The sequence below is a fragment of the Salmo trutta genome, chromosome 20 (genome assembly GCF_901001165.1).
Source record: "Salmo trutta chromosome 20, fSalTru1.1, whole genome shotgun sequence".
In the NCBI taxonomy this organism is placed as follows: domain Eukaryota; kingdom Metazoa; phylum Chordata; class Actinopteri; order Salmoniformes; family Salmonidae; genus Salmo; species Salmo trutta.
Genome location: NC_042976.1, coordinates 44622460 through 44634875, shown reverse-complemented (window position 1 = coordinate 44634875; position 12416 = coordinate 44622460). Strand labels below are relative to the sequence as shown.

The 12416-nt window shown below is 39.7% G+C and overlaps 1 long non-coding RNA gene across 2 annotated transcripts; it reads left to right on the top strand.

Moving 5' to 3' along the window:
* The first annotated feature begins 7384 nt into the window (after positions 1 to 7384).
* Positions 7385 to 8821, top strand: LOC115155365 (uncharacterized). 2 transcript variants are annotated; one of them, XR_003868040.1, is made up of 4 exons: positions 7385 to 7501; positions 7874 to 8010; positions 8107 to 8271; positions 8386 to 8821. It is a non-coding gene; the product is annotated as an uncharacterized LOC115155365 (long non-coding RNA). The 2 variants fall into 2 exon arrangements; XR_003868039.1 differs by having other exon boundaries at positions 8091 to 8271.
* Positions 8822 to 12416: the final 3595 nt, after the last annotated feature.

Sequence of the window (12416 nt, the reverse complement as noted above, 5' to 3'; positions counted from 1 at the left end):
GCTGGTCCTATTGCTGAGAGCTCAGATGACAACTGCTATGCTTTCTGAAATCATTCACCACCCCTGCCTCTTTTTCACCTCCCTCGGGAGCAGTCTGGTCTCCTGAGGTTGACCCCTGACCCCTCACCTTCTGAACCCATCCAGAGAAATATAATTTGCCTGATGATGCGCTAGTGAAGAAGCAATGTCGTATTTCAGTGCATTTGTTGCCATGTTACCTCTCCTAAAAGGAGGGAGTGTGATGGAAATGTATTTTCATGCCTATGTAATTGTATGTCTAGCACAATGCTGCTTTATTACAATGTCCTTTTCAGAGTTTCGTCAGGCTTGTATTGAGTTTGTGAACCTCTCTGGCCGTGATAGTAAAGCTTGTTTCATTTACTTTTCGTTTGAGTCTTTAGTGGGGAATTTCCACGACACTATCTTAATGATTTTATTGTTGTTGTTTTTTTTCTCACACAAGACTGTAATTTCAGTCTTTCTGTTGATTGGTTAGGCACACAGTAGTAATTTATTAGAATAGCTGACTGGAGATGTACGGATAGACATTATCACACTATTGGCAATGGGCTAGAATAAGAGGAAGTTTGCCAACATGGATCATATGTTGGCAAAGAGATATGTGAAGGTCTGTTTTTTTGGGGGGGGGGGTGCTTCCATAACACATTATTTTTTTACCCGTATCTGCTTTCTCATTCTTGTTTATCTTTTTCTACATGTCTGATCTTCTGTCTGCAATCCTGGCTCAGTTTTTTCATTATTTTTACTAGTAATCTTTGTCGTGACTTTAACATTAATCTGAAGACTGTTGTTCATCTAATTAAATAACTATGTTTAATTGTTACCCGATTAAATTAATCATGTAACAATTAACTAATTACGATCGGGGGCACCACGAGAATTGTTCTTTATAGAGTTACCATCTCCTGAATCAATCCCTAAAAGGTCTTTACCTATCACATCTATAAACAGTCAACTTATTAATCATAACCTCGTATCATATCACCATTCTGAACAGTCGTAACCTCCTTGCATTTGTAAAAACCGAGCCTTACTTATGATTCAGTACTTCACAAATTGGTTTAATTATTTATTTACTAGCTAATTAAATGGGAACAGGATAAACATACACACTTTGCATCGGTTATTGACTGGAAACGTCATACGCTGAAAACAGGTCCCTAGCGGAATGACAACAACATTGATGCATGTTAACCTGTTATGGATAGGGGGCAGTATTTTCACGGCCGGATAAAAAACGTACCCGATTTAAATCTGATTATTACTCCTGCCCAGAAACTAGAATATGCATAGAATTATTAGCTTTGGATAGAAAACACTCCAAAGTTTCTAAAACTGTTTGAATGGTGTCTGTGAGTATAACAGAACTCATTTGGCAGGCCAAAACCTGAGAAGATTCTGTACAGGAAGTACCCTGTCTGACCATTTCTTGGCCTTCTTGATCATCTCTATCCAAAACAGGGGATCTCTGCTGTTACATGACACTTCCTACGGCTCCCACGGGCTCTCAGAAGGCGGCAAAAAGCTGAATGGTGGCTTTGCAGGCCCTGGCTGAAAAACATTAGCGCGTTTGGATAGTGGTCGGTCAGAGTACTATGAGACTGAGGCGCGTGCCCGAGTCGACTCCATGTTTACTTTCTCTCTCTTTGAACGAAAACAACCACTCCCGGTCGGAATATTATCGCTTTTTTACGAGAAAAATGGCATAAAAATTGATTTTAAACAGCGGTTGACATGCTTCGAAGTACGGTAATGGAATATTTAGACATTTTTGTCACGAAACGCGTCGGGCGCATAACCCTTCGTCACCCTTGGATAGTGTCTTGAACGCACGAACAAAACGCCGCTATTTGGATATAACTATGGATTATTTGAAACCAAACCAACATTTGTTATTGAAGTAGTAGTCCTGGGAGTGCATTCTGACGAAGAACAGGAAAGGTAATCAAACTTTTCTAATAGTAAATTGGAGTTTGGTGAGGGTCAAACTTGGTGGGTGTCAAAATACCTAGCCTGTGATGGCGTGCTATCTACTCAGAATATTGCAAAATGTGCTTTCACCGAAAAGCTATTTTAAAATTGGACATAGCGAGTGCATAAAGGAGTTTGGTATCTAGAATTCTTAAAATAATTGTTATGTTTTTTGTGAACGTTTATCGTGAGTAATTTAGTAAATTCACCGGAAGTGTTCGGTGGGAATGCTAGTCACATGCCAGTCACCTGCTAATGTAAAAAGCTGGTTTTTGATATAAATATGAACTTGATTGAACAAAACATGCATGTATTGTATAACATAATGTCCTAGGTGTGTCATCTGATGAAGATCATCAAAGGTTAGTGCTGCATTTAGCTGTGGTTTTGTTTTTTGTGACATTATATGCTAGCTTGAAAAATGGGTGTCTGATTATTTCTGGCTGGGTACTCTGCTGACATAATCTAATGTTTTGCTTTCGCTGTAAAGCCTTTTTGAAATCGGACAGTGTGGTTAGTTAAGGCCATTGCTCGGGCACTGTATGACCTATTGAGCCGAAACTTGGGATTCGGGGTCGCCTCACATAGGTCTACACATAATGTCAGAGCTGGATCTGCAGCTAGAACGTAACTATGTGTTTTATGTTTTTTATGGTTAAAATTGAAAGTGCTGTGATTTATGGGCCTTCTCTGACATATGTGATAGTTGGCTTCTATACGAGTTGGAAAAAGTGGATTTCGTGTCAGATGGTATCAGTTTGGTGTCAGAATGACATCTAATTGACTGATGGACGCTGACTGCTGGGTGACGAGCGATTGAGAGGAACCACAGTCACTGCACGGCCATCCCCAGTTCATCGGGACAGCCAATTATGTATTTCTGCAGTATTTTTGAGCATGCCTAAATTCGTGATGCTAAATGCCCATTGAATCATATTGCAAATGTAACGCACATTTGCAATATGATTCAACAGCAAAAAATATCACCAAAGTTGACATGATGAAATCAACACAACGAGCAATGGAGAGGAACCACAGTCACTGCACGGCCATTCCCAGTTCATCGGGACATTCAATTATGCATTTCTGCAGTATTTTTGAGCATGCCTAAATTCGTGATGCTAAATGCCCATTGAATCATATTGCAAACGTAACGCGCATTTGCAATATGATTCAACAGCAAAAAATATCACCAAAGTTGACATGATGAAATCAACACAACGAGCGATGGAGAGGAACCACAGTCACTGCACGGCCATCCCGAGATCATCGGGCCAGTCAATTATGCATTCTGAGCATGTCAAATTCGTTAAAAATGTTAAAAGCAACAGAGTCCCACTTCTCCCTCATCATACATGACAAGTAGACCATCTGCGTTGATTCATGGCTTAACATAGGGCTATATATCATTTGGGCAGTATAAATACCATTTGGACCATGGTTCACTGACTTTTGGGTTTGGAAACCGACTTCCTATGATCGTACATGGCAAACGGACAAACATCCTGATTTGGCACATTTAATACTTTCATACATGTATAATTGACAAAAAAAGAATTGGACATTTCATTTGCACATTTCTAATGGCATTTGGCAAAAAAATAAAAAAATATGTCACTTTTGACTTCCTATGAAATCATATTCCAAATGCCAAAAACAAATGCCTTATGCACAAACAAATATGTCACTTTTGACTTCCTATGAAATCATATTCCAAATGCACAAAACTTTATGCCTTATGCACAAGCAAAAACAACCCAAAAAATGACGTCAATAAAATATGTCAAAAGTTTGTCCATACAGCTCTTATACATGTGTAATTGACATAAAAATCGAAAACATTTCGAAAAACGGTCCAGAAACCACTTTTTAAGGGGGTGAAAAGTTTTCAAAAAAATTTACATTTTTTCAAAATTTGACTCTTGGGTCTTGACTTGTGTTACATTTGCAATATGAAAATTCACTGTGGAGAGCGCTAGCCAACTATTGGATATTTGCTGTGATTTGGCACATTCAATACTTTCATATTGACGAAAAAAAGAATTGGACATGTCATTTTGCAAAAAAATGAAGAAAAAAAATGTCACTTTTTTCCTATGAAATCATATTCCAACTGCACAAAACATATGCCTTGTGCACAAGCAAAAGCAATCAAAAAACTATGTCAATAAAATACATCATAAGCATGTTCATACAGCTCTTATACATGTGTAATTGACATAAAAATAAAAAATAAATCGAAAAACGGTCCAGAAACCACTTTTTTAAGGGGGTGATAAGTTTTCAAAAAAAAATTCATTTTATCAAAATCTGACCCTTGGGTGTTGACTTGGGTATCATTTGCTGTATGAAAATCCACGGTGGAGCGTGCTCGCCATCTAATGGATTTTTGGGGTGTTACAATTGGCAATCCCCTTCGGAAAATTGCAAAATGTTTTGCATGGAGATGGACCGCTTTCGGTGGTATTTACAATTGTGTGTATGATTCGTGCTATGCCAATAATGTATGATTCGTGATTTGGACAAAATAACATGGGCATAGCTCATGTTATTTTGTCCAAATCAAGGGGGTGTTCCCTTACATTGGCAACATAGAATAAACATCAGCTAGGGGCATGTCGGAGTTGATTGTATTGCTGAAGTGATGCTTCAGAATGTCAAAAACTGGTCTAGGGCCCTGGCTTAAGTCAACTGGGTTATTGCGTAGGCTTACTCTTACCACGTCACGTGCCCGCCCTGACAGCTTACCCAAAACTTAATCTGACCTCTCCTGCCCACCATAGCCCTTCTTCTGCATGTACACTAACATGGTCTGCACTGTGCATTCCTCTGAACCATCCCCACTGAAACAGACTGGTTCCATGACATAATCTTTCACCACTATTATCAACCTTCTGTCCCACCCCATCTCCCATAGCCTTTGATTCCCAACAAGAGGCAATATTTTCACCTATGGAGTAACCTATCTGCTTAACAATGCCCACCAGGAAATCCATAGACACATCCTCCTTCCTAGGACTAGGTGAAACTGGCTCGAATGCACTGAGTTGAGGTAGCTCTAAATCATGTGGAAAGCGTACACTTGCCTGTACAGTTGGCCTGGCCAGAGGTGTGGAAGTAACTGGAGAAATAGCTACCCCCTACCCACTGGCGGTGAAGGGTTAAACATGAAAACTCCCCTACCTCTCCCAAAACTTTCAATTTTTTAAATAAAAAAAATTCAAAAATATATATATTTTTCACAATCAATATGAGCACTTCTATAAAATCAGCTTGAACATAATGCACTCCAAATAAAAGTTCAGTAGTAGTTGTCTAACAAGACCAAGAATCAACACAGAAAAGTAACAGGAAACGCCTTAATAAATAGTTGTCGCCACCGTGTGGTAGAAAATGGCGTTGCCCTCACGTTAATTGGCTTCAGAAGGACACTAGCATAACAGCACAATTACATCACTAAATAATCATAGGATCACCACATACAAGTAATAAACAGTACATTATATTTCCCCCACTCACTCATGCTACCAGAAGCTCCCTGAGAATTCCACTTGTGCAGAATGCGAAACCTAGGCCTCTGGCGTGCATCAGCAACCACAGTACTTCTTGAAGCCTGGTCTCGGATCCCTCCATCTGACGTCCGGCGAAGACAAGAAGACGAGTCACGGCACCAGTGTAACAGATATATATCGTACTCTCCTTGCGTTGTGTTTTCTCCTAATAAATCACATCAGCCAGTGGTCCCAGTTGAGCATAATTTATTTCTGTTGTTAAATGGGAAACCGCACGTTAGTTGTGCAGGGCTTAACGATATTGATGGCTGTCGATGGCAAAATCTGTAGCATGAAGACGACTGTGTTAGCAGTGTGCTTATGTGACCATTACGTCGGTGTATGCTAGCTAACACACTTATTTACAGCAATCATATGCCAAAGCACTTCCCAGAAAGCCCCTCAATCCCTAACAGGTACCATATACCCACACATGTATAAATCAGTAACGTACAGCAAACTTGTACACATTGTAAAATATAAAAAAGTATTCAGAACGTGACCTACCCCTTGCATTACATTTTCATACTGGGAAGACCTGACGTTCGCGATCTTCCCCTATCTGCAAGCAGGGCCAATCACAACACACCTTATTGTCATCAGAGTTGAATCAACCAATAAGAATGCTTGAACATTAAATACACATTTCTTTAGAGGCAAGTGGAAACATAACCAACCCTGTTACATATGTATACTTTCCAAGTTACAGTATTTAATTTCTAACATTTTTAATGACATCCCAAAATAACAAACAAAATGACAATAGTGTTCGATAGATTGCCTCTGACCATTCCCCACGTTCTATGTTAGAAATATTGAAATATTGTTGCAGTCTTCATTTTTGAACTTGTTAGTGTTTCAGCGGGAAAAGTCTGTTTAAACAAAGAACATTCCTTTGGTGAATGTTGGAGAGGGACACCTGAATCTTCTCCCCTTGAATTACAACAGGGCGTGAGTTGTTAATCCCCACTAGTTCTGTCCTTTCCCCCTCTCCACGGGTGAAAGGGGGTCTGATTGAAATTATTCATTGCAAACCTGACAACTTGGTATAGGAAAACGTCAAGATGACTGTATACGTTAAAGTCAAATCTTTTACTGTGATTCACTGCAAACATTTGAACCATCACTTATGTTATTCCTTAATTGAATTGTATTTTTTTCAGAATGTCAAAAGACTGAAGGAGGAGACGAGCCTCCTTGAAGAAAAGCGGCACAGCTGGACATCAACGGCGCTGTGCTACAGGAGTGGGTTGCTGAGGTGCAGCAGTGGCATGAAGGTATATTAGTTTCTGAACAAATAGAGCAAAAACTCAACCGGACAACCAGAAAAAGTTTATTTAACCCACAAGCATATATTTATACCTTACGACTAGGCACCACCTTGCATGTCTACGATAAAGCATCCTTCTCTATTGTTAGTCAGAAACACAGTATGTTCCTCTCACTGGTAGTGTCATGACCTGCCTAAGTCTAGGACTCTCTTGGGCGTGGAAGTGTGTGTGTGTTTGTGTGTGTGTGTGTAGCTGGCCTGCCTTATCAGGAACTGAGACTAATCTGTTGCTCTTTGCCTACTTCCTTAGAAATATAAATATTCAGCGACATGTTTGAACAGAATATGAACTTTCTGTACTTCCCCTTGTCTCAGTATCTTTCCATACATAAACTTCAAATTCACCATTCATTGGCCCCCAAAATGTACATTTCTTATACAAGTAAAGTAATAACTATGTTCTAATATGATCATAGGAAAAATTATATTTCAAGCCAGAATCCAACAGGTAGAAAAGTGAAGGTTTCTGTCTCTCAACTTCATAATTGATTGATGTAAGGGGAGTTATGTTTGACAGCAGCCACACTTCAGGACAGTCAGACAGGGCAGACAGGGCATCTCCAGAAGAAGATTGAGGGGCTTTACCTCAGTGTGAAACAAAGGAAACACTACCTATACTGTTTGACAGGTAAGGCCCAACAACAATATGACCTCAAACACACTATTAATCAAGCAGTAAAACTGATTTGTGAAATAAAATGCATTAGTTATGCACATCATTCAATGGTTATGATCAAATTTAGGCCGTGGCCTGTGTTATGAACTGATCTAATGTAAAACATTTCATTAAACTAAGAAATTACATGACCATAAACAGCAGAGTACCTTGTGAGCCAAAACTCTGCATGGCTTGTATAATGTTACTGCATGACAACCAATGCTTTAGAAATGAGTTGATTGCTTTGTACTCTCTTTGTTTGTGCCTCTATAGTTGCTCTACGCTTATAGTCATGTAACATATCTGAATCTGCAGTCCGTCTAATCACCCCTTTGTATTCAGACGGCAACAAGAGCAGGCATCAGATTCAGAGAAAAATTGTTGAGCACAAGGCAGCCTTGACAGCAGGCAGAGGTGCTCAGTGGATGAGCTACTCGATACTAACAACATTGTGGGGCCATGGGAGAGACTTGGCACCAGTAAGTATATGATTGCAGAAGGTATCTATTGTGATTGCGTTTTTATTTTCTCATTGCTGTTGCTCTGTTATATACCTCAGAGTTTACATCTCACAGGCAACAGCCATCTCGCCATCAAAAAGGCAATCTTCGACAGACTGATGTTGGTGAACAGACTGCAGGAGGAAGAGAGGATCCTGGTGCAGGAGATTAAGAGGCACTGGGGGAGCCAATGAAGAGCAGCCAGGAACCTACAGCTGTGCCTACAGCTGCAAGATCAGAGTAAGTTAAGGTTTATACTATTTTTGGACTGAACTTTTTGTCTTGCTTTACAAATACCCTCCACACTGTGTAGTGTAATTGTAAATAATTGACTGTTTTACTTATTACTTTTAGGTAATGCAGTGGAGGGAGGAATGGCCTTCTCTGCCTCCTGAAGAGAAGATTGAGTGAACTGACACAAGACCAAGGAAACACCAGGAACACCTACCAAAAGCTGGTCCTATTGCTGAGAGCTCAGATGACAACTGCTATGCTTTCTGAAATCATTCACCACCCCTGCCTCTTTTTCACCTCCCTCGGGAGCAGCCTGGTCTCCTGAGGTTGACCTCTGACCCTTCACCTTCTGAACCCATCCAGAGAAATATAATTTGCCTGATGATGCGCTAGTGGAGAAGCAATGTCTTATTTCAGTGCATTTGTTGCCATGTTCCCTCTCCTCACTTCCTCTCCTCCCGTTTCTTCCAGTCGTAGACTATGGCGGCATCACCAGCTTCTAAAATAAGTAAGTGAACTAAAGGTCTTCATAAATAAATGCATTAAGCACTAAAAAGTCTGTGTGTGTGTGTGTGTGTGTTTCAATCGATTACATAGTATGAATTAATTATTTTGACGTAATAAAAAGTGTTGATGCAGCCATTGATGCCCCTTGCAACATCACAGCATATGATTTGATAGTTGTTTTGCCAAAATGAATTGATGTCAAAACGAATTGATGTCTGTTCAATATACAATTCACAAACTATAGCCTACTAAGAAAGGCACCTGTACCAATGCTGATTGATATAGATATAAGAGCAGTGAGCCTATCTACTAGTTATGAGCAGTGGATTGGTCAGAACAACTTAGTAGACCTAGTGATTTTCTTGTGAGTAATGAGAAAATAATCATCAAAAGTGATGGGAATATTGCATTTTGAAAAGCAAATACTTAGATTGAATATGTAGGCAAATTCCGACATCAGTGGACCTGCATAGGGGTGTCATGAAGAATTAGGGCATTTTGAAGGGGCTGATACAGTATTGACCTATTTAGGCAGCACAGGGCTCCTGTTACCATTTGTAACAGTGAACAACTTATTAGGCTATAGCTTATTATATTACCAACTGACCTTCAAATAGGTTACGGACAATTTCTTCGACCTCACGGCTTGGTTTTTGCAAAGTCAACTGTGGGACCTTATATAGACAGGTGTGTGCCTTTCCAAATCATGTCCAATCAATTGACTCCAATAAAGTTGTAGAAACATCTCAAGGATGATCAATGGGAAAAGGATGTACCTGAGCTCAATTTCGAGTCTCATAGCAAAGGGTCTGAATTCTTACAGTACCAGTCAAAAGTTTGAAAACACCTACTCATTCAAGGGTTGTTCTTTATTTTTACTATTTTCTACGTTCTATAATAATAGTGAATAAATAATACTATGAAATAACACATATGGAATCATGTAGTCATTAAGTTTTTGTGAGATGCAGAGTAGGTGTGTGGATGTGTGGATCCCACTGTGAAGCATGGAGGAGGAGGTGCTGTGATGGTGTGGGGGTGCTTTGCTGGTGACACTGTCTGTGATTTGTGTAGAATTCAAAGCACACATAGCCAGCATGGCTACCACAGCATCCTGCAGTGATATGCCATCTCATCTGGTTTGCGCTTAGTGGGACAATCATTTATTTTTCAACAGGACAATGACCCAACTCACCTCCAGGCTGTATAAGGGCTACTTGACCAAGAAGGAGAGTGATGGAGTGCTGCATCAGATGACCTGGCCTCCACAATCACCCGACCTCAACCCAATTGAGATAGTTTGGGATGAGTAGGACCTCAGAGTGAAGGACTGTTGAAAAAGTATTCCTTATGAAGCTGGTTGAGAGAATGCCAAGAGTGTGCAAAGCTGTCATCAAGGCAAAGATTGGCTACTTTGAAGAATCTAAAATATAATTGGTTACTACATGATTCCATAAGTGTTATTTCATAGTTCTGATATCTTCACCATTATTGTTCAATGTAGAAGAATTTAAGGAGCATCAGGTACTGTCAAGTAATGTCAACCCAATGGCAGGCATGCCCATCTTTCTGTGAGAAATTACACTGGTCACATAAAACATTTACAAAGTATTTATAAAGTATAAATAGCACTCACTTTAAATTAGGGACTGCAAAAACACAATGATTAGGTGAACACACTATTTGCAAATGCCTTATACGTGGTTTATTACTAAATGTTCTGATGTAGGTCGACTGACCAAAAGCTCAGTTTCTATAATTATTTTTTTTGCATTTGACTGGAAGTGTGATGAGGCTTTTTCCAGTATAGCATTTTGCTTCTAGCACCTTTGACTAGTTGGTTTTGGTTGTGCAGCCTATTATTTATTACTGAAGGTTAGCATAATGTTTTACCGCAATTTTTACAATTACAGAGGATGTGTTATGTTCAGCTTCTTGTGACAAACCCTTTTAGTCGAGAGTTTGTGTTGATTTATTATGAGAAAGACACAGGAAGTCAGTGTTGAGCCTTCTCTGTGCAAAGTGTGATAAAGTATGATATAAACTCAAGTGAAAATGCAAAGTGCATTGGATGAAGCATTCCAACCAGACTTGCAGCTAGTTGGTGCAATCGATGCCATTGACAAAATACTGAACAAATAAATAAAAACAGCATAGAATCATTTAACAATAAATCAGTTGCCAACAAGGTCACTGCCAATACATCAAGGTAAGCTATACTTTAGGAAACAATACAGCGCAACTTGATACAACAGTGTGTTAACAATTGATTGAATTGTATTGCATCCTCTCTCTATGCAAACAAACATAGCTTGCAATTGCTCTATAGCTCATTTAAAAACGAAGACTTTGACTCATTTATGATCATAATTCTACCACCCCCAAAAATGGTTTAGTTCCGCCCCCTTATTACACACAGGCTGTGTTGCTTCATACTATTTCTAGGGCTGGGATAATCCCAGAAGTAAATTATCTGGCGAAAGTTTGTCTTTTCCTGTTTTACTTTTGGGGATAATGCTGTTAAAAAATAGGCCTTGCTCTCGTTTCTGGGTTGGGAAGTCAGTTTTTGGCAAATGAATAGATGCATGCTTCAAAATATGTACAAACGGAGTACAAATCCGAGAAGTCCTTCCATGCTCAGTTTCGCATACTTTGATTTGGACTCATACTCCGACCCTCCCGTGCTCCAATTTCCATGCTCGGAGCAAGGAAGTGTTCATTTTAAGAAACACCCCAGTAGCTACTGCTGCTCTTAATCATGTAATTCTACAAAAGCTTTGACCAGGGGCGCCACTTTGTTTTTAGAAGTGGGGGGGACATAACCTAGCAAAGGATCTGGGGGCATCTAAAGCTCATTTCCTGAATTTTTACCTAATCCAATATGATGTCTCTATTTAGAACAAAAAGTAAGCAAAATGCCCACAGTCATCAAGCTAGGTAAGAGATCATTATTAAATATGTTTTTGAGATTACTAAGACTGAACTAGATCAAAGGTAATTCAATAATAAAGATTATGTTGCACCTTCAACCAATAGCCTAACAAATTAACAACTCTTGAAAAAATACAAAGACTTTTGCATCAAATTTCAGCCAGACCTGACCAGCCAGCCCGAGCCGCCTGCATGCTCGACCCCCACCAGTTTAGTCCATAACTCAACTCTCTCCCAACACAATTTCCTTCTCAGTTCTCACCTTTAATTGTTTAATTCTCAAGGGAAAGGTTTGGAAACAACAACTAAAAACACACAAAAAAAAACATACACCTCAAATATACATTAACACACATAAACAGCAAATCCCCCATATAAATTAATCTTATAGGCCTAATAGTACTGTAGAGCTCTTTTTACTTGCACACAATATAGCTGGGTCGCCTCGTCCTGTACCTAGGGGTCCACCACCCTGCAGCGCCCCAACCCAACACACACCACTCAGCTTTAAGATCTTTGTGAAACATTAATTTATTGGTTTTAGGCATGTAAGGCCAAGGCCAGAGTGAGAACTCACACGACGGCAGATCCCAGGGCCAGTACTGAGCAGCCCAGCAGCTAGGGATTGCCTAAATAGGTATCTCCCCTGACGTGGACATGTTTTCAATATAGACTCCTTTTGGTCGAACTGTATTCCATATAAGGCATCCAGA